General features: G+C 40.4%; 1 long non-coding RNA gene across 1 annotated transcript in view; it reads right to left on the reverse strand.

Annotated features, from left to right (window-relative positions):
* Window positions 1-2392: 2392 nt before the first annotated feature.
* Window positions 2393-24625, reverse strand: part of LOC112439577 (uncharacterized) — a 43998-nt gene continuing 21765 nt past the window's right edge. Inside the window, exons 2-4 of the long non-coding RNA XR_010111937.1 lie at window positions 9203-18827; window positions 4134-4238; window positions 2393-2845 (exon numbers count right to left, since the gene is read on the reverse strand). This is a non-coding gene — a long non-coding RNA (uncharacterized LOC112439577). The remainder of the gene's footprint in view (window positions 2846-4133; window positions 4239-9202; window positions 18828-24625) is intronic.

The following is a 24625-nucleotide window of genomic DNA, read 5'->3' on the forward strand; positions in this document are numbered from 1 at the left end:
GTGTCTGTAATCTCAGCTACTCAGGAGGCTGAGGCAGGAGAATCGCTTGAACCTGGGATGTGGAGGCTGCAGTGAGTCGAGATCATGCCACTGCACTCCAGCCTGGGTGATAGAGTAAGACTCCAGCTTAAAAAAATAAAAATTTCAATGCTAAAGAAAACTGATGAATTTTTGTGGTGATAACATACATACAAATTTTGAAAAAAGTAGTGTTCTTACTAAAGAGATTTACTTGCATTTGGATAATTTATAACTGCACATAATTTATAACTGCATTCAAACTCTCAAAAAATAATTCTTTTAATTATCAAAAAGAAACTGTAATTGCCGGGCTGGGCACGGTGGCTAACACCTGTAATCCCAGCACTTTGGGAGGCTAAGGCGGGTGGATCACCTGAGGTCAGGAGTTCAAGACCAGCCTGACCAACATGGTGAAACCCCACCTCTACTAAAAATAGAAAAATTAGCTGGGCGTGGTGGCAGCTGCCTGTAATCCCAACTACTCAGGAGGCTGAGGCAGGAGAATCGCTTGAATCCAGGAGGCAGAGGTTGCAGTGAGCTGAGATCACGCCATTGCACTCCAGCCTGGGGGACAGAGCAAGACTACGTCTCAAAAAAAAAAAAAAAAATGTAATTGCCAAATATTTTTACATATGCACAGAATAACTAGATTATAAAATCTTGTGACAATGCTGACATTGAATATAAAAACATATTTCAATATGGCATTATGTGTTTTCTCTCTGCTACCTGTCATCAATCTGATGTTTAAAAATGTTTAAGCCTTTGAATATCTATTTTATAAACCAATATAGATATTCAACCATTGTACTGAACTTTGTACAAACAAGTCCTCTTAATTTTGGTTGTATTTGTTCAAAATTGGTTGGAAACTGCTTTCTTCTTTTTGTTTATCAAGGTAATATTTATACTAATTTTTTTTTTTTGAGACAGAGTCTCACTGTATGGCCCAGGCTAGAGTGCAATGGCTTGACCTCGGCTCACTGCAACCTCTGCCTCCTCGGTTCAAGCCCTTCTCTGGCCTTAGCCTCCTGAGTAGGTGGGATTACAAGTGTCTGCCACTGTGCCCAGCTAATTTTTGTATTCTTAGTAGAGATGGGGTTTCACCATGTTGGCCAGGCTAGTCTTGAACTCCTGACTTCATGATCCACCTGCCTCAGCCTCCCAAAGTGCTGGGATTACAGGCGTGAGCCACTGTGCCCGGCCTATTTATACTAATTTTAAGCGTCCAGGTTGGTAAATTTTGATTATTGTGTCTAATCATTTAACCAAATCAAAAAATGGAGCAATTCTGCACCCCAGAAAGTTTTCTCATACCTGTATATATTCACTTATCTCCCCTAACCCTGGCACCAGGCAACCATTGATTCTCTCTCTGTCCCTATGGTTTTACATAATAGAGAATTTCACATGAGTAGATTCACATAGTATGGAATCTTTTGTGATTGACCTCTTTCTCTTAACATAATATTTTTAGGATGTATCCATGTTATTGTCTGTATTATGTCCTTTCTTTGTATTGCTGAAGTTTTCTGTAGTATGAATATATCACACTTTGTTTATCCATCTAATAGTGATGGACATTTGTGTTGTTTCCAGTTGGGACTGTTATGAATAATGCTGCTATAAACATTCATGTACACGTTGTTTTGTGGGTTTTTGTTTTTTGGGTTTTTTTCTGAGACGGAGTCCCACTCTGTCACCCAGGCTGGAGTGTAGTGGCGCGATCTCAGCTCACTGCAACCTCCACCTCCTAGGTCCAAGCAATTCTCCTGCATCAGCCTCCTGAGTAGCTGGGATTACAGGTGTCCACCACCACGCCCCACTATCATGTTCATGTTTTTGTTTGGACATATGTTTTTATTTCTCTTGGTTAAATATCTGGAAGTAGAATTTCTGGATCATATGGTAATGAATCTAACTTTGTAACGTAATGCCATGCCGCCAGGTACTATACCATTTTGCGTTCCTACCAGCGACGTCTGAGAATTCCAGCTGCAACTTATCTTTGCCAACACTTGGTAGTGTCAATCTTTATGATTCCGCATTCTAGTGTGTAGTGGTATCTCATTGGAGTTTTAATTGGTATTTTTCTGATGAATAATAAAGTTGAGCACGTTTTCATATGCTTATAAAAAGTTTTAATCAAAGTATTTGTCAAATGAAATACCAAAATGCGGTTATTGGAAAAATCATTTGCAAGCAGAGAAACTTGAAATTTATCCTTTCATAAGCACAGTGAGTACTGAACAAATTAAACAATAAGCCCTCAAATAGTATACAATATTAATGTTGAAATTCTGTAATTGCATTTTAGAATATTTCAACTTGCAGGGTAAGTCATTTGCTGAAGCACCTATTTTTAATTAGATAAATTTATGTTCTGTACTGGAATAAAATGAAATTGTGGAAGCCCATAATTATGTGGAATCATAAATAGAGACAATTTATATTATGAAGTTGTTCTTATGAAATATTTGTTGAAGAAAGCTACTCTGAATGAAGATAAAAAAGACAGCATCTGTGAAAATATTGAGGCTGAAATATTTATGCATTTCAAAGCACAAAAACATAGAATGATGAATATCCTTGTATTATTTTGCTAGGGCTGTTATAACAAAATATCATAGACTGGGTGACTTAAAACAACAGTAGTTTATTTCTCACAAATCTGGAGGCCGGGAAGTCCAAGGTATCAGCAGGTTTGGCTTCTTCTGAGGCCTCTCTCCTTGGCTTGCAGACAGCCACCTTCTTGCTGTGTCCTCACGTGACCTTTCCTCTGGGTAGGTTAATCCCTGGCATCTCTTTGTGTATCCAAATTTCCCTTAGAGGACACCAGTCAGATTGGATTAGGGGCTACCCTCATAACTTCATCTTAACTTAAGCACCTCTATAAAGCCCCTATCTCCAAATAGGGCCACATTCTGAAGTACTGTAGGTTAGGACTTCACCATATGAATTTGAAAGGGCAGGATACAATTCAGCCCATAGCAATCCTCCATTTAGCAGACCAGGTTCTGACATTCCTTTAACTTCCATATAATGCAGGAGGAGACATGACCACAAATGTCTGGTGAGAGATAAAAGTCAGGCAGAAAGTAGCGCCCTCTGCCCTGCAATCAGGAACCACCCTGTGTTATGTGCTTTGCTGCATGTCACTGTTGATCTGTCAGGCTCCAAAGTCTACCTATTGAGGCCAATAATATCTACCTGACCCTCTCACATTGGCATCTTTTAAAAAATAGTTTTATTTCTACTGTTTATAAAATACATGCTCATTGCAAAATAGAAATAAAATGCTAGTGAATAATACAAAAGAAAAAAAGGATCGCCTCCAAAACACACCCAGTGATAGCCACTGTTACCATGCTGGATATATGTCCATCAGAATGTTTTCTCTATACAAACAACTTGTATGCTTTTAATATAAAAGATAGAAATCACAATATATACTCTTTTTCAGCTTTTAAAATTGCATATATTTCAGATGTACAATGTGATGTTTTGATACACATGTGAACATGGTCCAGCATATGAACATATCTATGCCCTAACGTAGTCAGCTTTCCTTTTCTACTTAACATCATGGACATCTTTCCTTTCAATAAATAGATAATTTAAGGACTATTAAAGGCCGGGCATGGTGGCTCACACCTGTAATCCCAGCACTTTGGAAGGCCAAGGCAAGACAATCGTCTGAACCTGGGAGGCGGAGGTTGCAGTGAGCCAAGATCGCGCCACTGCACTCCAGCCTGGGCAACAAGAGCTAAACTGTCTCAAAACAAACAAACAACAACAACAACAAAAATCCTAAAATTTAGCCTGGCTACCCCACCTGACCCCAAGACTAGATTGTACTTAGACTCATTGGAACATGGTAGAAATTTCAGGACCAAAAGCAGCAAAGACCACTCAGTGCTAAGCAGAGTTCAAGCATTTGCCCCTACTGTTTGCAACCCTCTGCCTAAATGTAGGATACCAAATGTTGCTGAGCCTCAAGTTAGGGAAACTCTCTCAGTGATCTGGGAGTAGACAAGGGGCCTCTGGTATTCTGCAGGTCTGTTTCTGCAGGCCTGCGGAGATTGTCTTTCCAAGGTGGGAGCTGCCCTTACCTCTTTAATTTACTTTCCTCCAGGCTGAAATTGTGAACCTTGGCCACTCCCAATTAAAATTCTCTTCTCTCATTTGGGACACTGAAGGGCATCTTTCACCCCCAACTGTCAAATAGAAACATAGAAAGCAACTCAACATAGCCTTCAACAACCAGGAACTGTAGAAAAGGAATTTGCAAACATTGCACATTCTCCTTTGTTGCTTCAAATATGCGGTATCTTCTAGGAACTGGGCCCAGAGGTGAGTGAATAAGAAAAGCAGATGTTTGTCCTAGTCTGTTCATTCCATCTCCAAACAAGATAAAAATTACAGGGTAAAAGGATCATCAGCCCAGTAACACAAAATCCTCTTTTTTTTTTTTTTTTTTGGAGACATAGTCTCACTCTGTTGCCCAGGCTGGAGTGCAGTAGCATGATCTTGGCTCACTCTAACCTCTGCCTCCCGGGTTCAAGTGATCCTCCTACCTCAGCCTCCTAAGTATCTGGGATTACAGGCACCAGTCACCATGCCCAGCTAATTTTTGTATTTTTAGTAGAGATGGGTTTTCACCATATTGGCCAGGCTGGTCTCGAACTCCTACCCTCCAGTGATCTGCCCATCTCAGCCTCCCGAAGTGCTGGGATTACAGGTATGAGCCACTGCTCCTGGCCTTATCTTCTTCTTCTTCTTCTTCTTCTTCTTTTTTTTTTTTTTTTTTGAGACAGGGTCTCACTCTGTAACCCAGGTTGGAGTGCAGTGAAGTGATCTCAGCTCCTTGCAACCTCCACTTTCCAGGCTCAAGAGATCCTCCCACTTCAGCTTCCCAAGTAGCTGGGACCACAGGTGTGTGCCATCACGCCCGGCTCATTTTTTGTATTTTAGGTAGACACCGGGTTTTGCCATGTTGCTCAGGCTGGTCTCAAACTTCTGAGCTCAGGAGATTCACCTGCCTTGGCCTCCCAAAGTGCTGGTATTTCAGGTGTGAGCCACTACACCCAGCTATCAACGAAATCCTTTTAAATAAGTGCTAGGTATTCCACTGCCTAATAGAAACTGTGTCATAACTTATCTCTTATCGATAGATCTTTGAGGTTATTTCCAAATTTATTACACAATACGTCAATGAACATCTTATACATATATTTTGCATTCTTGTCTGAATATATTTTATTAGAGCTGTGTGCAGTGGTGCCTGCTTTTACTTCCAACGACTTGGGAGGATGAGGTGGGAGGATCACTTGAGCCCAGGAGTTTGAGAATAGCCTGGGAAAAAAAAAAGAAAATATATACTTCCTTAAAATATATTACCAGAGGTAGAATTTATGGGTCAAATAGGATTACATCCCAGAAATATTATACCAATTTATATCATTTCAATTGTCTTGGGTCTATATCTAGGAGTGAAATTGATGGGTCATTTGGTAAACCTATATTTAACTTTCAGAGTAACTGCCACACAGTTTTCCAGAGAGTTTTTATAGTAACTGTTGAACAGTTTTTCAGAGCAGCTGCACCATTTTATATCCTCTCAACAGTGTATAAGCGTTCTGGTTTTTTTAAATTATTCATTCTTTTTTTTAAATATAAAGATGGGAGTCTTACTATGTTGCCTAGGCTGGTCTCAAACTCCTGAGTTCAAGCAGTCCTCCTACCTCAGTCTCCCAAAGTGCAGGGATTATAGGTGTGAGCCATTGCACCAAGGGTTCTAATTTTTTCACATACTGATCAATACTTGTTATTATCTGGCTTTTTTTTTTTTTTTTTTGAGACAGAGTCTTACTCTGTCACCCAGGCTGTAGTGCAGTGGCATGATCTCAGCTCACTGCAACCTCTGCCTCCTGGGTTCAAGCGATTCTCTTGACTCAACCTCCCGAGTAGCTGGAATTACAGATGCCTGCCACCACGCCTGGCTAATTTTTGTATTTTAGTAGAGATGGGGTTTCACCATGTCAGTCAGGCTGGTCTCAAACTCCTGACCTCAAATGATCTGCCTGCCTCAGCCTCCCAAAGTGCTGGGATTACAGGTATGAGCCACAGCGCCCGGCCTATCTGGCTGGCTTTTTTATTATAACTATACTAGTAAGTATGATGTGGTATCTCACTGTGATTTTGGTTTGCATTTCTCTAATGGCTACTGAGGTTGAGTATCTTCATGTGCTTATTGGCCATTTGTAAATCTTCCTTTAAGAAATTTCTAAGGCCAGGCACAGTGACTCACACCTGTAATCCCAGCAATTTGGGAGGCTAAGGCAGGTGGATTGCTTGAGGCCAGGAGTTGAAGACCAGCCTGGGCAATACAGTGGGACCCCATCACTACAAAAAATTGAAAAATTAGCCTGGTGTGGTGGCAATGCACCTGTAGACTCAGCTACTCAAGGGGACTGAGATGGGAGGATCTCTTGATCCCAGATGGTTGAGGCTGCAGTGAGCTATGATTGTGCCACTGCACCCCAGCCTGGGTGACAGAGTGAGATACTGCCTTTCAAAGAAAGACTAAGTCTAACTTCAAATGGGATGGGGAGGTACATTCTTCCCACAGCTGATTATATATAGGTAATAAAAAATCCAGTCTATCACATAAGTATTTTATATATATTAATTTGTTTAATCCTCTCAACAATTCCCTGTTGCTATCTTCATTTTACGGGTAAAAAAACAGAGACACAGAGAGGTTAAGCAATAGCTCAAAGTCACACAGCTCATAAGGGCAGAGCTGAAATGCCTCATTTTAAGACCAGGAGCTCTAGCTCTATTGTCCATGCTCTTTCAGACAACTAAAGGGGACAAGGGAATTTGTGGTGGAAAACTAGGACTGGTATAACCAGGCCCCACTTTCCAAAGGCACAATCACCACCACTATGACTATATCACCCTCATTTTACCCCAATTAGGATCAAATCTCACCCACCCACTTACTGAGATTTTAGAAGGGCAAAAGAAAGAGGTAAGGGAAAAATGAAGATGAAGGTGAATGAAATGAAATGAAAGTTACCAAAAGCCCAAAAGGATAAGTCATTTGCCACTTCTTACTTCAAAATTGTTAACAAGAGATAAAGCATAAGCACTGCCCAATTTGATGCCAACTAGAAACTGCTGCTCTACCTGTACTGGTGCCCTCTGGCTCAGAATCAGCCCTGTCCTTAGCCTTGCCCTCCAGAGTAGATACCTTTTTGTGGAACTATTGGAGAAAGAAGGTATTTTTTTTTCTGAGTTTGCCGAGAAGACAAACTACTGGCAGGTATTTTGTTACCTCTAGAGACTGGCTTGTCTGAGAATGAAGCCACTATAGAGGAAAGCAGGCAAGACAGGAAACAGGCAAACCAATTCTTTGACACTTTTGAGCTCCTGGATCTAGCCACGTCTGAAGTCAAAGATGACCTAGATTTTCAGTTGTGTGAGCTAACCAATTCCTTTTTTTTTTTTTTTTTTGAGATGGAGTCTTGCTCTGTCGCCCAGGCTGGAGTGCAGTGGTGCCATCTCGGCTCACTGCAAACTCCGCCTCCCAGGTTCAAGCAATTCTCTGCCTTAGCCTCTTGAGTAGCTGGGATTATAGGCACCTGCCACCATGCCCAGCTAATTTTTGTATTTTTAGTAGAGATGGGGTTTCACCATCTTGGCCAGGCTGGTCTTGAACTCCTGATCTCATGATCCACCCACCTCAGGCTCCCAAAGTGCTGGGATTACAGGCGTGAGCCACCATGCCTGGCCATCAATTCCCTTTTTATGGATAAGAAGTTAAGCTGAATTTCTAATATTAAAATAAAAGAATCTTATATATCCACAAAGTCTTCCTGTCTTTTTTATCTTTTTTTTTTTTTTTTTTTTTTTTTTTTTTACAGGGTATCACCCTGTCACCCAGGCTGAAGTGCAGTGGTACAATCATATCTTACTACGACTTCTAACTCCTGGGCTCAAGTGATCCTCCTGCCTTGGCCTCCCAAATCTTCCCGCTTTTAAAGTCAATTCCGAAGAAGCCATCATATAACCTACACAGGAAGAGGAAAAGGCTTGTATTTAAGAAATGAGAATTGGCCAGGTGCGGTGGCTCACACCTGTAACCCCTTTGGGAGGCTGAGGCAGGAGGATCTCTTGAGGCCAGGAGTTTGAGACTAGCATGAGCAACATAGCAAGACGCTGTCTCTACAAAAAAGAAATAAAATAGTCAGGTAACATGGCATAGGCCTGTAGTCCCAGCTACATAGGAGGCTGAAGCAGCAGGATCTCTTGAGCCCAAGAGGTCGAGGCTGAGTAAGCCACAATTGCACCACTGCACTCCAGCCTGGGTGACAAGAGACAGACTCTGTCTCAAAAAAAAAAAAAAAAAAAAAAAAGAGAATCAACTTAAGAAAAGCAAATGAAGCTCATGAGGGATGATACGACTTTCCTAGGCACCAGCTCTTGAAATTATCACCCCTTCCATCCATCCTCACAGCCTCCAGTTTTTAGAAAAGCATGAATAAGAGCAGAGGAGGAACTGGCCACCAGGATGCATGGAGAGACACCAGCATGCTAAGTCTCTTAGGTCTCCACTAAAAAGATTAAGTGCTAGAAAGCTTCAGTGAAGTCTCCTATTCCTAAAATTCATTGCAGCCATAAAAGCACCGCCGTATTTTCATGAGCTATTAAAACAAACAGTTAAAAATAAAGTCCATTTGGTACCCAATATCCTTCACACGACTATATTTTTTCATGTATTTGTGAAGCAAAACAATTCATTTAACTGCAATACATCTCCCTGTAACTGATTCAGATTTCCACAGTGTATTTTGCATCCTAAAATAATAAACTGCAATTTCTCCAGCCATATAATTTATAAATTACATACACATATCACAACATTAAATACATTCTCTTAGTTTCTTCTCTTCAGTTTTCTCAGCTGGTATTTTATTTGGACAATTGATGAAATCACAAATGTTGAGCACCAGAGGAGTAAGACTAGTATAAAGGGAGGGTATTAGTATTTATCTGATACCTATCACATCACATGTTTTTTTTTTTTCACTTAATACTGATCCTAATCTTTAAAGCAATTGTTATTGTTCCCATTTTTCTGATGGAAAAGCCAGAAAGTGAGTAAGTTACTTACCCAAGTTTAAACAGCTATAAAATAGCTATGGCAGATACTGTTGGTTGCTTGTCTATGACCATTTTTCTTCTTCTTCTTTGCTGGCTGAACATGCTTCTCATTAAAGAAGTTGAAAATGCTGGAAACTCAAAAAGAAGGAAAATGCTGGAAACTTTTTTAAATTTTTGAAACAGGGTCTTGCTTCGTTGCCCCAGGCTGGAGTGCAGTGGCACTATCTCAGCTCACTGCAACCTCGACCTCCTAGGCTCAAGCAATCCTCCTCCCTCAGCCTCCCAAAGTGCTGCTATCACAGGCATGAGCCACCACACCCAGTCATTGGAAACTCTTCATCCAGACTTTGCTGCAATGGCATGAGCATATCACCTAACCTGGCCAATGGGGCCAGAGGGAAAGCTTGCTGGAGAGTTACGAGAAAGTTTTCTTTTTGATTAAAAAATAAAATAAAATGCACACACAAGGAGAACCGTTCCCCTTCTCCTCACCTGCTTTTTGTATGTGGATGAGATCTTGTAATGATATTAATATAATACGAGAAACTGCAGAGACCATCTTAAGACCATGAGGGTAGGAATGAGGAGATGAAGTTCAGTGCCCTATAACACTCTAAAGAGGGTAAAAAGAAAAAGTGGTCTAATGTCTTTGATTCTCTCAATTGACTAACCCTGGAACTTCTCCAACTCAGGACTTAGGACTGTACGTGATGCATAGTAGCATTTACCATTTATCGAATAAATAATTAAGTGACTTTTTTTTTTTTTTTGAGACAGTCTCGCTGTGTCGCCCAGGCTGGAGTGCAAGTGGCGAGATCTCGGCTCACAACTGCAACCTCCATCTCCCGGGTTCAAACGATTCTCCTACCTCAGCCTTCCGAATATCTGGGATTACAGGTGCCCACCACCATGCCTGGATAATTTTTAAAAATATTTTTAGTAGAGACAGGGTTTCACCAACTAGGGCAGGCTGCTCTTGAACTCCTGACCTCAGGTAATCCACCCGCCTTGGCCTCCCAAAATGCTGGGATTACAGGCATGAGCCACCGTGCCTGACCAACTTTAGCTTTTCAAAATCTGTCTTCGTAGGCGATAATGGAAATATCTACCAAAGCTAAATATTCACCTATCCCATGACCCAGCAATTTTACTCCTAGGTATATATACCAAAAAAATGAGTGTTCTGTGTCCACTAGAGATATGTGCCAAAGTGTTCATAATAGATCCAAACTGGAAACAGCTCAAATGTCCATCAATAGCAGAAAGATAAACAAATGTTGGGATGTTCAGAGCTTGAAATATGACACAATATAAAAGGACAAACACTATTAAAACTCACAACAGCATGAATAAATCTTACAGACATAATTATTGAGCAAAAGATACCAGAAACACAAAAGTGTATACTGTTTGATTCCTTTAAATAAAGGTTAAGATAATTCTCCCTCCTGCAGCCTTGTGAAGAAGGTGCCTTTCTTCCCCTTCTCCTTCTGCCATGATTGTAAGTTTCCTGAGGCCTCCCCAGCCATGTTGAATTCTCATTGTCCCTGATAAAATAGCACCCTCTCTTCCTCTGCTCTTCCACCCTTTTCCTCTTCCGCTGTGCAACTGAAGACTGGGAAAGAATGACATGCAAAATAAGAGGTTTTGGATTCAGCGTAGGACTAACTACTGGATGCTACTTACAGAAAACTTTATATTTGTGCTGAAAAATCTTGTTATCTAGGTGAAAGCCAATGCTATCCTAATGACAAAATTGTTGGGGAAATACATTTATAAGAGACTTTATTTAAAGAAATAAAAGAAAAAATAATAAAGCTTAAGACAAAAAACTAATCCATTTTGGTAGACATCAGCACTTACCTCTGAGAAGGAAAATGGTTACTGATGGGGAAGTGGGAGGCATGAGGGAATCTTCTGGGTGATGAAAATGTTCTGTTTCTTGATCTGAATTGTAGTTACTTGGGTTTAGACATATGCTTAAAAATCGTCAAGTTATGTGTTTAAAACATGTGCACCTTACAGTATATAAGCCACACTTCAATTTTTTTAAAGGTCCCCACAACATTGTTGTTTTCAAGGAAGTACAGGAAATATCTTTTACTCTGTGTTAATTCAGGGTAGTTATCTCCATAAGTGCTTTACAAAATAATCTTCATAATATAGTAGCACCATTAAGTAGGCATTATTATCTCTGTATCACAAATGCACAATATGAGAGTCAGAGAGGTTAAGTTATTTTCCAAAGTCACACAGCTAATCAATGGCAAAGCTAGGATTTTTTTTTTCTTTTTTGAGACAGAGTCTTGCTCTGTCACCCAGGCTGGAGTGCAGTGGTGTGATTTCAGCTCACTGCAACCTTCGCCTCCCAGGTTCAAGCGATTCTCATGCCTCAGCCTCCCAGGTAGCTGGGATTTCAGGTGTGCAACCACCACACCCAGATAATTTTTGTATTTTTGGTAGAGATAGGGTTTCACATGTTGGCCAAGCTGGTCTTGAACTCTTGACCTCAAGTGATCCACCTGTCTCAGCCTTCCCAAGTGCTGGGATTACAGGTGTGAGCCATCACACTCGGCCAAAGCTAGGATTTGAATATAAGTTTGTCTGACCCTCAAAACCCATGCTCCTTCCTCTGTGTTAGCCAACTTCCTGCATAGCCAACTTCCCAGGGTCATGGAAAGAATCATTAACGCAACCCAGGAATGCTCTCCCGGAGTGTGGCTATATCTAGAGAAATTGTGGAAAGAGGCCAGGCACGGTGGCTCACTCCTGTAATTCCAGCACTTTGGGAGGCCAAGGTGGGAGAATCATCTGAGGCCAAGAGTTCAAGACCAACTTGGACAACATAGTGAGAACCCTTTCTCTATTCAAAAAAAAAAAAAAGAAAGAAAGAATTTGCCTAAATAGAACAGAAAAGGCTGTATGTGCGAGACAGTTACTGCAGGTTTTATAATAGTAAAAAGCTAGAAAAAAACTAATTATTCAACAGTACATAATTAAGCAAATTATAATACATATATTCAATAGGATATTAAGCAGCCATTAAAAGTCATACTTAAGAGAGCTTATGATATAATTTGCACTGAGGTAAAACTGAATAAAAGTTGCATGTACTTTAAGAATACAACCACGAAAAACAAAGCTTTTTAAACTTATGCACAGAGAAAGGAAAGGCCAGAAAGTGTTTGTATGTAAAGACCATTAGTATGTGTTGTGTGTGATTTTTTTCAGCTGTGTTTTGTAGCTTTTCCTTGTAAAGGTCTTTCACCTCCTTGGTTAGGTATATTCCTAAGTATCTTTTTTTTTGCAGCTATCGTAAAAGGGGTTGCATTATTGATTTGATTCTCAGTTTGGTCGCTGTTGGTGTATAGAAGAGCTACTGATTTGTGTATATTAATTTTGTATCCAGAAAACTTTCCCGAATTCTTTTATCAGTTATAGGAGCTTTCTGGAGAAGTCTTTAGGGTTTTCTAGGTAAACAATCATATCATCAGCAAACAGCGACAGTTTGACTTCTTCTTTACCAATTTGGATGCCCTTTATTTCATTCTCTTGTCTGATTGCTCAGGCTAGGACTTCCAGTACTATGTTGAGGAGGAGCTCATGGATAGGTAGAATCAATATTGTGAAAATGACCATACTGCTAAAAGCAATCTACAAATTCAACACAATTCCCATCAAAATACCACCATCATTCTTTACAGAATTAGAGAAAACAATTCTAAAATTCATATGGAACCAAAAAAGAGCCCACATATCCAAAGCAATACTAAGCAAAAAGAACAAATCTGGAGGCATCACATTACCTGATTTCAAACTATACTATAAGGCCATAGTCACCAAAACAGCATGGTACTGGTATAAAAACAGGCACATAGACCAATGGAACAGAAAAGAGAACTCAGAAATAAACCCAAATACTTACAGCCAATTGATCTTTGACAAAGCAAACAAAAACATAAAGTGGGGAAAGGACATCCTTTTCAACAAATGGTGCTGGGATAATTGGCTAGCCACATACAGGAGAATGAAACTGGATCCTCATCTCTCACCTTATACAAAAATCAACTCAAGATGGATTAAGGACTTAATCTAAGACCTGAAACTACAAAAATTCTAGAAGATATCATTGGCAAAACCCTTCTAGACATTGGCTTAGGCAAGGATTTCATAACCAAGAACCTAAAAGCAAATGCAATAAAACCAAAGATAAATTGCTGGGACTTAATTAAACTAAGGAGCTTTCTCATGGCAAAAAGAACAGTCAGCAAAGAGACAACCCACAGAGTGGGAAAAAACCTTCACAATCTATATGTCTGACAAAGGACTAATATCCAGAATCTACAAGGAGCTCAAACAAATTAGCAAGAAAAAAAAAATGATCCCATCAAAAAGTGGGCTAAGGACATGAATAGACAATTCCCAAAAGAAGATATACAAATGGCCAACAAACATATAAAAAAATGCCCAACATCACTAATGATCAGGGAAATGCAAATCAAAACCACAATGTGATACCACTTTACTCCTGCAAGAATGGCCATAATCTAAAAATCAAAAAATAGTAGATGTTGGCATGGATGTGGTGGTCAGGGAACACTTCTACATGGCTGGTGGGAATGTAAACTAGTATAGCCACTATGGAAAACACTGTGGAGATTCCTTAAAGAACTAAAAGTAGAACTACCATTTGATCCAGCAGTCCCACTACTGGGTATCTATCAGAGGAAAAGAAGTCATTATACGAAAAAGATATTTGCACACGCATGTTTATAGCAGCACAATTCGCAATTGCAAAACCATAGCACCAACCCAAATGCCCATCAATCAATGAGCAGATAAAGAAACTGTGGTATGTATATATGATGGACTACTACTTAGCCACAAAAAGGAATGAATTAACGGCATTCACGGTGACCTGGATGAGACTGGAGACTATTATTCTAAGTCAAGTAACTCGGGGATAGAAAACCAACATTGTATGTTCTCACTCATAAGTGGGAGCTAAGCTATGAGGATGCAAAGGCATAAGAAAGACACAATGGACTTTGAAGACTCAGGGGGAAAGGGTAGAAAGGGGGTGAGGGATAAAAGACTACAAATAGGGTGCAGCATATACTGCTCGGGTGATGGGTGCACCAAAATCTCACAAATCACCACTAAAGAACTTACTCACATAGCCAAACACCATCTGTTCCTCAATAACCTATGGAAACTTTTTAAAAAATGAAAAATAAAAAATCATCTAAATTGGAAAAACAAAGACCATTAACAACGTCTGACTCTGAAGAGTGTACTTTAATAAGGTGGGGGTAGGAGTTAGGATAGGTGAGGGGTTGGAGGGAGGATAGGGACTTTCATTTTTTGCTTTACAAATTCGGTATTTAACTTTTTTTACAATAAACATGCATAATTTTATGACAAAAATTTTAACTAATTTGTTTAAAAAACTAGAAGAAAATTTACAAAATATGATTGTCTTTAAGTAATGGGATTTGGAAGATTTTTTGATGTCTTCTTTCAGCTTTTCTATACTTTCTAAAATTCCTATAAAAAAGCACTTGTTTCTTTTTATTGGTGGGGGCAAAGTAAATTATTTCAATGAGTCGATGCATTTGAAAGCACTCTGGAATCTGTGAAGCACTTCAATTATAAAAAGTGATTTTATTACTATTATTGAAAATATTAAATGCTGGCAATGGCATTTTGTAATGGCAGAGGCAGATCCTCTATCCACCTGTCCAAGCACCCAGAATGGCTGCAGCCTCCACCTTCCTGAAAGTGAGAGGGAGGTTGGATAAACCACTACCTGCCCACCTGGAACAGTTGTAATGCTTAGGAGTTTTTCTGGCTGAACTTCAGGTGTTAAACTGGAAAATCATTTCTTGAGGCTGTGTTTCTCTGCCCTGGCCGCAGATTCGGATCACCTGGGGAGTTTTTTAAACAGCTGCACCCCCAGAGATTACGTACAATTCAATTGCTTTGGGCAAGACACCTTGGGATTTTTGAAATTCTTCCTAGTTGATGTCAGTAAACATGCGATGCTGTGGATAAACTCTAGGGTAGGTGCAGGGAAGAGTTTCAAACTCCTCTGGGAAAGTTTAACCAAAAAACTGAAAAACATTGCTTTCCTCAAACCAACCTGAGTTAAAAAATAAAAAAGTAAGAATTTTAATCACCAATTATATATTTACAGTTTACAAAGGTCATGGGCAGAGATAATGCCTTTTGATGATCTCATTTGATTATGGTAACGAATGTAAACTGCTAACAGATATAACCGCCTAGAGAATTCTGGACAGTAAGTGAAGCAGAAACCATTATTTACATTTTGCCCAGGAGAGAATTGAAAGGGAACAGTTCAGAGTTTCCCAAAATCAAATTACCAAAGATTTGAGCCCCAATACTCATACCTGCAACTACAGCATGTTGTTACCAGGAACTGGCTTATATCTTGAAGTTGCCAATTTCACTACAACAGAAGATTTGAAGAAGCCCCTTGCCTGCCTCCATCCTACTCATCCCCAGAGCATAAAAAACAATAGAAACATATTGTGCATGGAGTTGTGCTATCACCCAATAGCTCTGCCTACCACAGGGCTTGGACACATAAGTAAGTGTACATTGAATGAAACAATGAATGACTATCTTCTACAAGATAACATTTGATCCCCATTTTACAGAACAGGTAAGTAAGACTCCAGCAGAGAAGATAACATATCCGAGATCACAGAACCTGTAAGAGACAGAGCTAGAATGAGGGGGAGCTCAGGACGGCTGACTTTGTACTCTTCTCCTCTATGCTACTACCAACTGTAGTTTTTTAAAGACTAAGCCCCAAGGACAATGGCCATAGAAACAATTTATGTAGAAACTCCTCTCTAGATATGATACACAGATACTATAATAGGAGGAATATTGAATAGGAGTTGGCAACAGTGATTTTCTATTATAATGTTTTATTGAAAACAATTTATTTTACATAAGATTTACTTCCAATATCCTTAGTCTGACTAATGACAATCTTCTGAAATGATTTTTTTAGAATTATTTTGCTTCCTGAAAAATTCACATAATATAGTATGTGACAGATCACCATAGTCATATATTTAGATTCACAATTACTAGATACAAATAAAAGATAGCTAGAGAGACGACATCATACATGCTTTTAATCAGGAAAGAAAAGGACCTCTCCAATCAATGTCTTGCAAAACCATTAACCAAAGTCCTAAACTGAAGCTCAAATAATTGAAAAATGAAAATGATCTATCTACTCGTGACAGGGAGATTGCAGTTTTATAAAAATGTTGAATGCACGTATGGATGAAAGGGATTGACACTGTCATTTAGTAATTGGCTAACTATCAGTCATAGACAAATGTGAGAAATAACTAAGCTAAGAGCAGAAGTCAGAATTTTCTCCATTGCTGTCAAGAGGCCACAACATGTTCATTCAAAACTTTGATGTTTAAATCATTAGTTACATGGAATAGAATTGACAATGGTTAAAGGTATTACAATTTATCCATCCATCCATTCATCCATTTATCCATCCATCCACTGGGTTTAACCACATGAAATTTCCCTATTTCCCAATTGTACTTAATGCTTATTAAACATGCTACCAGGTTTAACACACCATGTAAGGTTTGGAGAGTAAGGGTTAAATGAAAAACACTCTCTATCTCTGCAAATCTCCAATTGGGGGAGGGGAGGAAGCACACACCGACAACTATTTATAAAAGAGTTACGAATGTACAAAGTGCTATGGGATTATACTGACATATATGCATAGAAAGAACATAGAGCAAATTGTCAGCAGAAATGTGGTTGGTGGGAGTTTATGAAATTATTTTTCCTTTTGTTTAGCTCTATCTTTAAAACTTAATTTGATGAACATGTATTCTTTTTATGTTAAAAATTTTTAGAAAATGTACTATGGAGGTTGCAGAATTGATGGCTGTGAATAGATATGTATAAGATAAAGGATTTGAAAGTTAAAATACATGAAGCAATCTAGGTAAAATGATAAGTGAGATGCCAGACCATCTACCAAAGTAGAACTCTGAGGCCAGACACAGTGGCTCATGCCCGTAATCACAGCACTATGGGAGCCTGAGGTGGGCAAATCGCTTGAGCCAAGAGTTTGAGACCAGCCTGGACAACATAGTGAGACACCGTCTCTATAAAAAATACAAAAAAATTGGCTGTGCATGGTGGTGCATGCCTATAGTTCCAGCTACTCGGGATGCTGAGGTGGGAGGACCACTTGAGCCCAGGAAGTCTAGGCTGCAGTGAGCTGTGATTGAGCTACTGCATTCCAGCCTGGGTGACAGAGTGAGACCCTCTCTGTCTTTCTCTTTATATATATACATGTACACACACACACATATATATATACACACACACATACACACACACACACACACACACACACATATGTATATATTTTTTAAGTAGAACTTCCTGACCCACAATCTGTAGTAACCAACCCATTATCTCTAGCCAACAGCCCAGGAAGCTAAACAATAACTCCTCTAGCCGTTGGCCCAAAATGGCCAAGACTTGATTAATAACTGCCAGCTTCCCTAATTTTAATCCCTGCTTCCAACTCAAGGCCAACTAGAGAAAGCCAAGTATTATACCCGAATCAATCACATAGGATGCCCTCTTTCTGGTTAGCTGCCTCCAACTTCTCCATGCCAACAGCCTCCCATTAGGGTGTACCTGAAGCCTTCCCTTTTTGTTACTATGAAACTTTCCCACCCCTCTACCTGCCTTTGAGTCTCTGCCAAACACAAGTGATGGTGGCTGACTCCCTTGCTATAACAAGCTGTAAATAAGGAGCTTTTGCCTGCTCTCGTTTGAGTAGGTCTTTGTTTATTTCCATGGAAGAGAAGATAAATAGAATCAGGAATGAGCTTAGCACATAGAATGCAAATGGCAAAGTCTTATACATTTACGAGAAATGTGAATTATAGCAGCTCTCCATACCCCACTGTCTGCAGGAACTTGCTGGGTTCTGACTGAGCCCCAGGAAGATGAAGTTATTTTGCTTCCTTTTTTTCTTTTTGAGACAGAGTCTCACTCTGTCCCCAGGCTGCAATGCAGTGGCGTGATCTTGGCTCACAGCAACCTCCGCCTACAGGGTTCAAGTGATTCTCCTGCCTCAGCCTCCCGAGTAGCTGGGACCACAGGTGTGTGCCACTACATCCGGCTAATATTTTTATTTTTAGTAGAGATGGGGTTTCACCATGTTGACCAGGTTGGTCTTGAACTCCTGACCTTAAGTGATCTCCCAACTCAGCCTCCCGAAGTGCTGGGATTACAAGCATGAGCCCCTGTGCCTGGCCTATTTTGCTTCTTTTAATTTCCTTCTTCATACATTATTTCAGCATGCTTTACTCCCAACCCCTTAACCTGAGAAGGAAAATTAAGAGCCATTGAATACCTCTGCTTTGGCTTGAACTTAGAAGGCTGAATCAGAATCAGAAGGTCTCGGAACCAGATTCAATTGCAATATAAACTCCATGAGGGAAGGAAGCATGTCTGTTCAGCCTCTCACCATGTGTCCAGTTGAATGATTGAAATCAATACATGGAGGCATCCAACACATCAGCACCATATGGTACCTGCAACAAGACAACCCAAATGACTAGATCATATTAAAAACCTATCTTGCTTCCCTGAAATTACTGAACCAAGACACAGTCAGAGAAAATCTGTGGTCCAGCATACCAAATATGGCCCAAGTAGACTAGCCACACAGAAGACAAAGATCAGCTCATCATTCCCTAGTAATTTGTCCTATGGTGCTCAGTGCTTAGTCAGATACAGCTGTGTTTCTAAACTCCATCTTTCTCTTGTGCTCACTGGATAGTAAACATGAATTGCTGTTAATAATAATTTTCCACTGCACGTCCAGAACAATCCATCCAGAGAAAATTGGAACTTCTTCTTTACTGAGGTCCAGTCCCATCAATTTGATGCTCATTTTATAGAAAGGCCATTGAGCAAAATTAACATACCCAAACAAATAGAGTTTGTCCTTGTAGCTGATTCAGAGTATGACAGGAAACAAAAGGGCTGCCTTAATGGCCTCCTCTGGGAAATTTATTTTCAGAACATTGAGTTATCTTCTCCTACTCTATCAGATTAGATTAAAATCTTTTTTAAAAAAGAAAGAAAAATAAAACTTAGTTGTCTGTTTTCATAGAAATCACTTTGAGATCTAGCTCCATTTAAATTCTTGTTATTGCCTAAGTCAAATAATGTTACAATCTGAGTTATTTTACTTTCCATTTTCTTTACACCACCCCTAGCATGGTTTTTCCCCAGCCCCTTAACCTGAAAAAGAAAATTGGGACCCACACATGCTCGGAATGAAAGCATTTGAGCCTTTTAAAGATACTACTATACCTTGCCATGAGAGAGTGCATTGGACTGTTATCCAAAAACTGTGGTTTGAGGTGTTTTTTTGTTTTTTGTTTTTTGCTGTACTGGACAGGTCAATGATGTTATCTGCCTCACTCTCAATCACAAGGAAAGAAAAAAATGCCTCCCCTACAATCTCCATGGAAAAAACATGTTATATTCCACATGACCTGCCTTTGTCCTCCCACATCATAGCTAATTGTCTGCAAAAGCAGCCAGCCCTTGGGCTAACCTATGGAGTGGCCAGACATAAAAAAAAAAAAAAAAAAAAAAACATACCCAAACAGAAAAGAATGTAGCCAAAGCAGCCAACCAGAGTAGCGTGGTCAGAAATTAGGATTAGAAAATATAGAAGAGAAAATCAGTTGGGTAGCAATAAGAGATGATAAAAATTTGCAAAGAGAAGGCATGTGCAAGCTCATCTTCCTGTTAAGCAGCAGCCATCAGGAAGGCATGCACAGAAGGCGGGTCACTGGTAGATAGCAGCAACAAGAACAGAAGCAATAGGGCAGAGCTGAGTCCTCAGGATGGCAGGGAACTGGTGACATTTTGCTGCTCAGGAACAAGGAGAAAACCTAGTTCCTGGTCAGGTTTCCTTCGGGCCTGGCTAGATGGCAATTCTTGTCACATGAGCTTTCTATCATCCTTAACGTGTGTGTCTAAAAAGAAAACAAGGAAACTCCCCCCAAAAATCCTATTACTTGCAGGAACCTGAGTGTGCCTCTCTTTTTTAATACAAAAGGGCTGAGCATAAATACACACACACACACACACACACACACACACACACACCTACCTACCTCTAAAAAATAAACCTCACCACATCTGGATATTCTTAACCTTCCAGCACAAAGAGGAGTAGCAAAGTCGAGAAGAGCCCACATTTACAGGCAGGAGTTGCGAGTTCTAACCCAGCTTAACTACTATTTTTGATGTAGTCATGGATAAGGGGCTTATCATCTCTAAACCATTACTTCAACTAGAAAATGGAGTTGGATGAGATACATTCATTTGGTAAATATTTACTGAGTGTCTACTATGTGACTAGTTCTGTGCTGGCTAATGGGAGCATAACAGTGCACTAAGCATGGTTTTTTGGTTCTTCTGGCTTATGTTGTAGTTGGCAGTACAGATAGGTAAACAGGTTATTACAAAATTGTGTAATGTTAGCATATGTTGGAGGTAGAGAGTTTTCTTTGGAGCCAAAAGAGGGTACCTAATCTGGATGGGGCAGGAGACCCTCCCAGAGGTCTTCCTAGGGGACATTAAGACCTGGATGAGGAAATGTTGGTCTACCACATTGAGTGGCTGGGTATCTTCTGGCTGGACAGAAGAAAAGAAGAAGAATCCATGTGATAGTGTGGGGCTGTTGATGAAAAAGCCAAACTCTATAAAATATTTGAAGAGATTTGTTCTGAGCCAGATGTGGAGACCATGACCGATGACACAGCCTCAGGAGGTCCTGAGAACCTGTGCCCGGGGTGGTTGTGGTACAGCTTGGTTTTATATGTTTCAAGGAGACATAAGACCTCAATCACTACATGTAAGGTATATACTGGTTCAGTTCAGAAAGGTGGGTCAACTCCAGTGGGGGCTTACAGGTCACATGTGGATTCAAAAGTTTTCTGACTGCCAATTAGTTGAAAGAGTTAAGTTATTATCTAAAGACATGTAATAAACAGAAATGAGTGTCTGGGTTAAGACAAGGGGTTGTGGAGACCAAGATTATTATGTAGATGAAGTCTCATAAGTGGCTGCCCTTAGAGGCAATAGATGGCAAATGTTTCCTACTTAGATGTTTGAAAGGTGCTAGACTCCCAGCTAATCTCTTCAGGATCAGAAGAAGACCTGGAAAAGGAAGAGGAGTCTCTACAGGATGTAAATTTCCCCCACAAGAGACAGCTTTGCAGGGCCGTTTCAAAATATGTCAGAGAAATATATATGGGAACTTGTTGCAGTGACTCACACCTGTAATCCCAGCACTTTGGGAGGCTGAGTTGGGCAGATTGCTTGAGCCCAGGAGTTGGAGACGAGCCTGGGCAACATGGTGAGACCCTGTCTCTACAAAAAAATACACAAAAATTAACCAGGCATGGTAGTGCGTACACCTATAGTCCCAGCTACTTCGGAAGCTGAGGTGGGAGGATCATATGAGCCCAGAGGTTGAGGCTTCTGTGAGCCATGGTCTATGCCACTGCACTCCAGCCTGAGTGACAGAGTGAGACCTTTCCTCAAAAAAAGAAAAGAAAAAGAGGCCAGGCACGGTTGCTCATACCTATAATCCCAGCACGTTGGGAGGCCGAGGCAGGCAGATTGCCTGAGGTCAGGAGTTCAAGACCAGCCTGGGCAACATGGTGAAACCCTGTCTCTACTAAAAATACAAAAATTAGCCAGGCATGGTGGCAGGCGCCTGTAATCCCAGCTACTTGGGAGGCTGAGGCAGGACAATCGCTTGAGCCTGGGAGGTGGGGGTTGCAGTGAGCCAAGATCACGCCATTGCACTCCAGCCTGGGTGACAAGAGCAAAAAAAAAAAAGAAAGGAAAAGAAAAAAATATATATTTTGAGGTAAAATACTTTAATTTCTTTCAAGACCTGCCATCAGTGATGTGATGCTATACTAGAGTCAGGTTGGAATTTGGTGTCTTATTGCTAAAAAGAGTCTGTTTTTTCAGTCTTAAGATCTCTGTTTTAATATTAATGCTGGTCAGATGAGCCTGAATTCCAAAGGGAGGACAGTATAATGAGGCATATTCAACCCCTCTTCCCATCATGGGCTGAACTAGTTTTTCAGGTTTCTTTGGAATTCCCTTGACTAGGAGGAGGGGTCCATTCAGCCTGTTGGGGGTACTTAGAATTTTATTTTTGGTTTGCAGGACCAAAGCCCTTGGCTGCCTAAAGGTTAGCTGAAAAATCAACTGACATGAGGCAGATTGATTAATAGGAGAAAAGGCATACAAATTTATTTAACACAGGAGACTTCAGAATGAAGACTCAACCTCCCAGTGAGGTACAGAAGCTTATGTACCATCTTGAGTTTACAGAAAGAATAGGGGCCTGGATCCTGGTGAAATGGATTATGGGATGGGGAGAAGTGGAATTTCACTGAGGGGCAATAAATGGTTAGTAGGGAGAATGACTGGATAGGAGAACAGAAATTAACTTGTAAATAGTTCTCTTTGGAATGTATATGATACTTTGAGACAGTCAATACCTTGAATAAGGTCTGTTCAGGTGTGGTTACATTCTTGATCTTCTTTCCTGTAATGGATCTTAAGATAACAAGGAAGGGAACAGGAGCAATTGTTCTCCTTGGTGGGTCAGTCCTATCTTTACGTAGATAGGGGAAAGTTTCTTCCAGAGCTTGTTGATCTTTAAGGGTTTTTACTTTAAAATACTCATTATACCAGGGAGCCATATTTTCTGGTGAACTATTTTTATTTCCTTCATTAGCTTTATGTGTCAATTTGTGTTTACAATTGGACAAGCTTGCTCTACAGAAAACAAATTTGTGGCAAAGAATTAGTGACACCTTTAGTTGCTCGTCCAATATCTTTTCCTCCCTTAGCTCTTACAGGCAAAATTATAGTTTTAAGGTGTCCATGTCTCCTCCAGGTAACTCAGAGAAATGGGATCATATTCCCAACTCTGGAGATAAATCCTGATTGGTCCAAATCAATACAGATGGTCTCATTCTCTTTATTAGTAATTGAGGGTTTAGTGGTGGGCATGTGAACCTGTTTTGGCCAGTGAGCTTTGAGGGGGATATTTTTTGAGGGGGATATCTTGCAAACCATGCTCATCCTCTACTCTCACACCAACACAACAACAGTCAACACAGAAGATTTCTGTGACCAAATATGGGGAGTTTTACCCACACACCAAGCAGCAGACAGCAGCTGGGGGTCCTCTAATTCAATTCCAGCACTATCTACCAAGAGATAGCATCAGATCCCAAGGTTGAGGGCTCAGTCCCCAAAACTGCCCCTCCCCCACCAGTAACAAGTCTGGGCCTGTGGAATGTCTGATGACTGGCTTCAATTTGGGATTACCACAACCCTCCTTTTGGGTTCAATTAGTTTGCTGGAAAAGCTCACAGAATTCAGGGAAACACATTTATCAGCTTATCATAAAGGATTTTTCAAAGGATACAGATGAAGAGACAGATAGGGTGAGGTATGGTCAAGGTGCATGGAGCTTCCATGCCTTGCAACCCCCACCCCCTAGGAACCCTCATGTGTTTAGCTATCTAGAAGCTCTCGAAAACCAGTCCTCTTGGGTCATTATGGAAGCTACATGATGGCAGGATTCCTTCCTCCAGGTTATAGGGCTGGATGAAGTTGGGAGTATAGGACAGGGGAAGGAGGGGAATGATTAGAATCCTGCCTTGGGGCATGTGAAAGGAGGGCAGGAGAAGATCAGAGAGACAAATTTTGTTTTCTGAGGCCTGATCTAAGGCCTAACACACTAACACAACCAACATTATAACAAGGCTGTTACAATGGCTATGGGAGTTGTAAGCCAGGAACCATGGATGAAAACATATATATATATAAAATAGCATCACACCTTGGTTAGTCTATAGTGTCCAGTCTAATCAAACACTAATCCAAGTGTTGCTGTGAAGATATTTTGTAGATGTGGTTAGCATCTACAATCGGTTAATTTTAAGTAAAGGGTATTACCTTCCACAATGTAGGTGGGCCTCATCCAGTCTATTGAAAGGCCAAAAGAGCAAAAACAGGTTTCTCAGGGAAGGCATTCTGCCTCAAGACTGCAGCATCAACTCCTGCCTGAGTTTCCAGCCTGCCCTACAAATTTTGAACTTGCCCACCCCCACAATCACATAAGCCAGTGCCTTGAAATAAATCTTTTATAGGTTGGTGTAAAAGTAACTGAGCCTTTTGCAATTACTTTTGCACCAACCTAATATATCCTATTGGTTCTGTTTCTGTACAGTCCAAGTTCAGGCATACACACAAGCCCTAAGATGGAGAG

This window comes from Pan paniscus, chromosome 3 (genome assembly GCF_029289425.2).
Source record: "Pan paniscus chromosome 3, NHGRI_mPanPan1-v2.0_pri, whole genome shotgun sequence".
Lineage (NCBI taxonomy): Eukaryota > Metazoa > Chordata > Mammalia > Primates > Hominidae > Pan > Pan paniscus.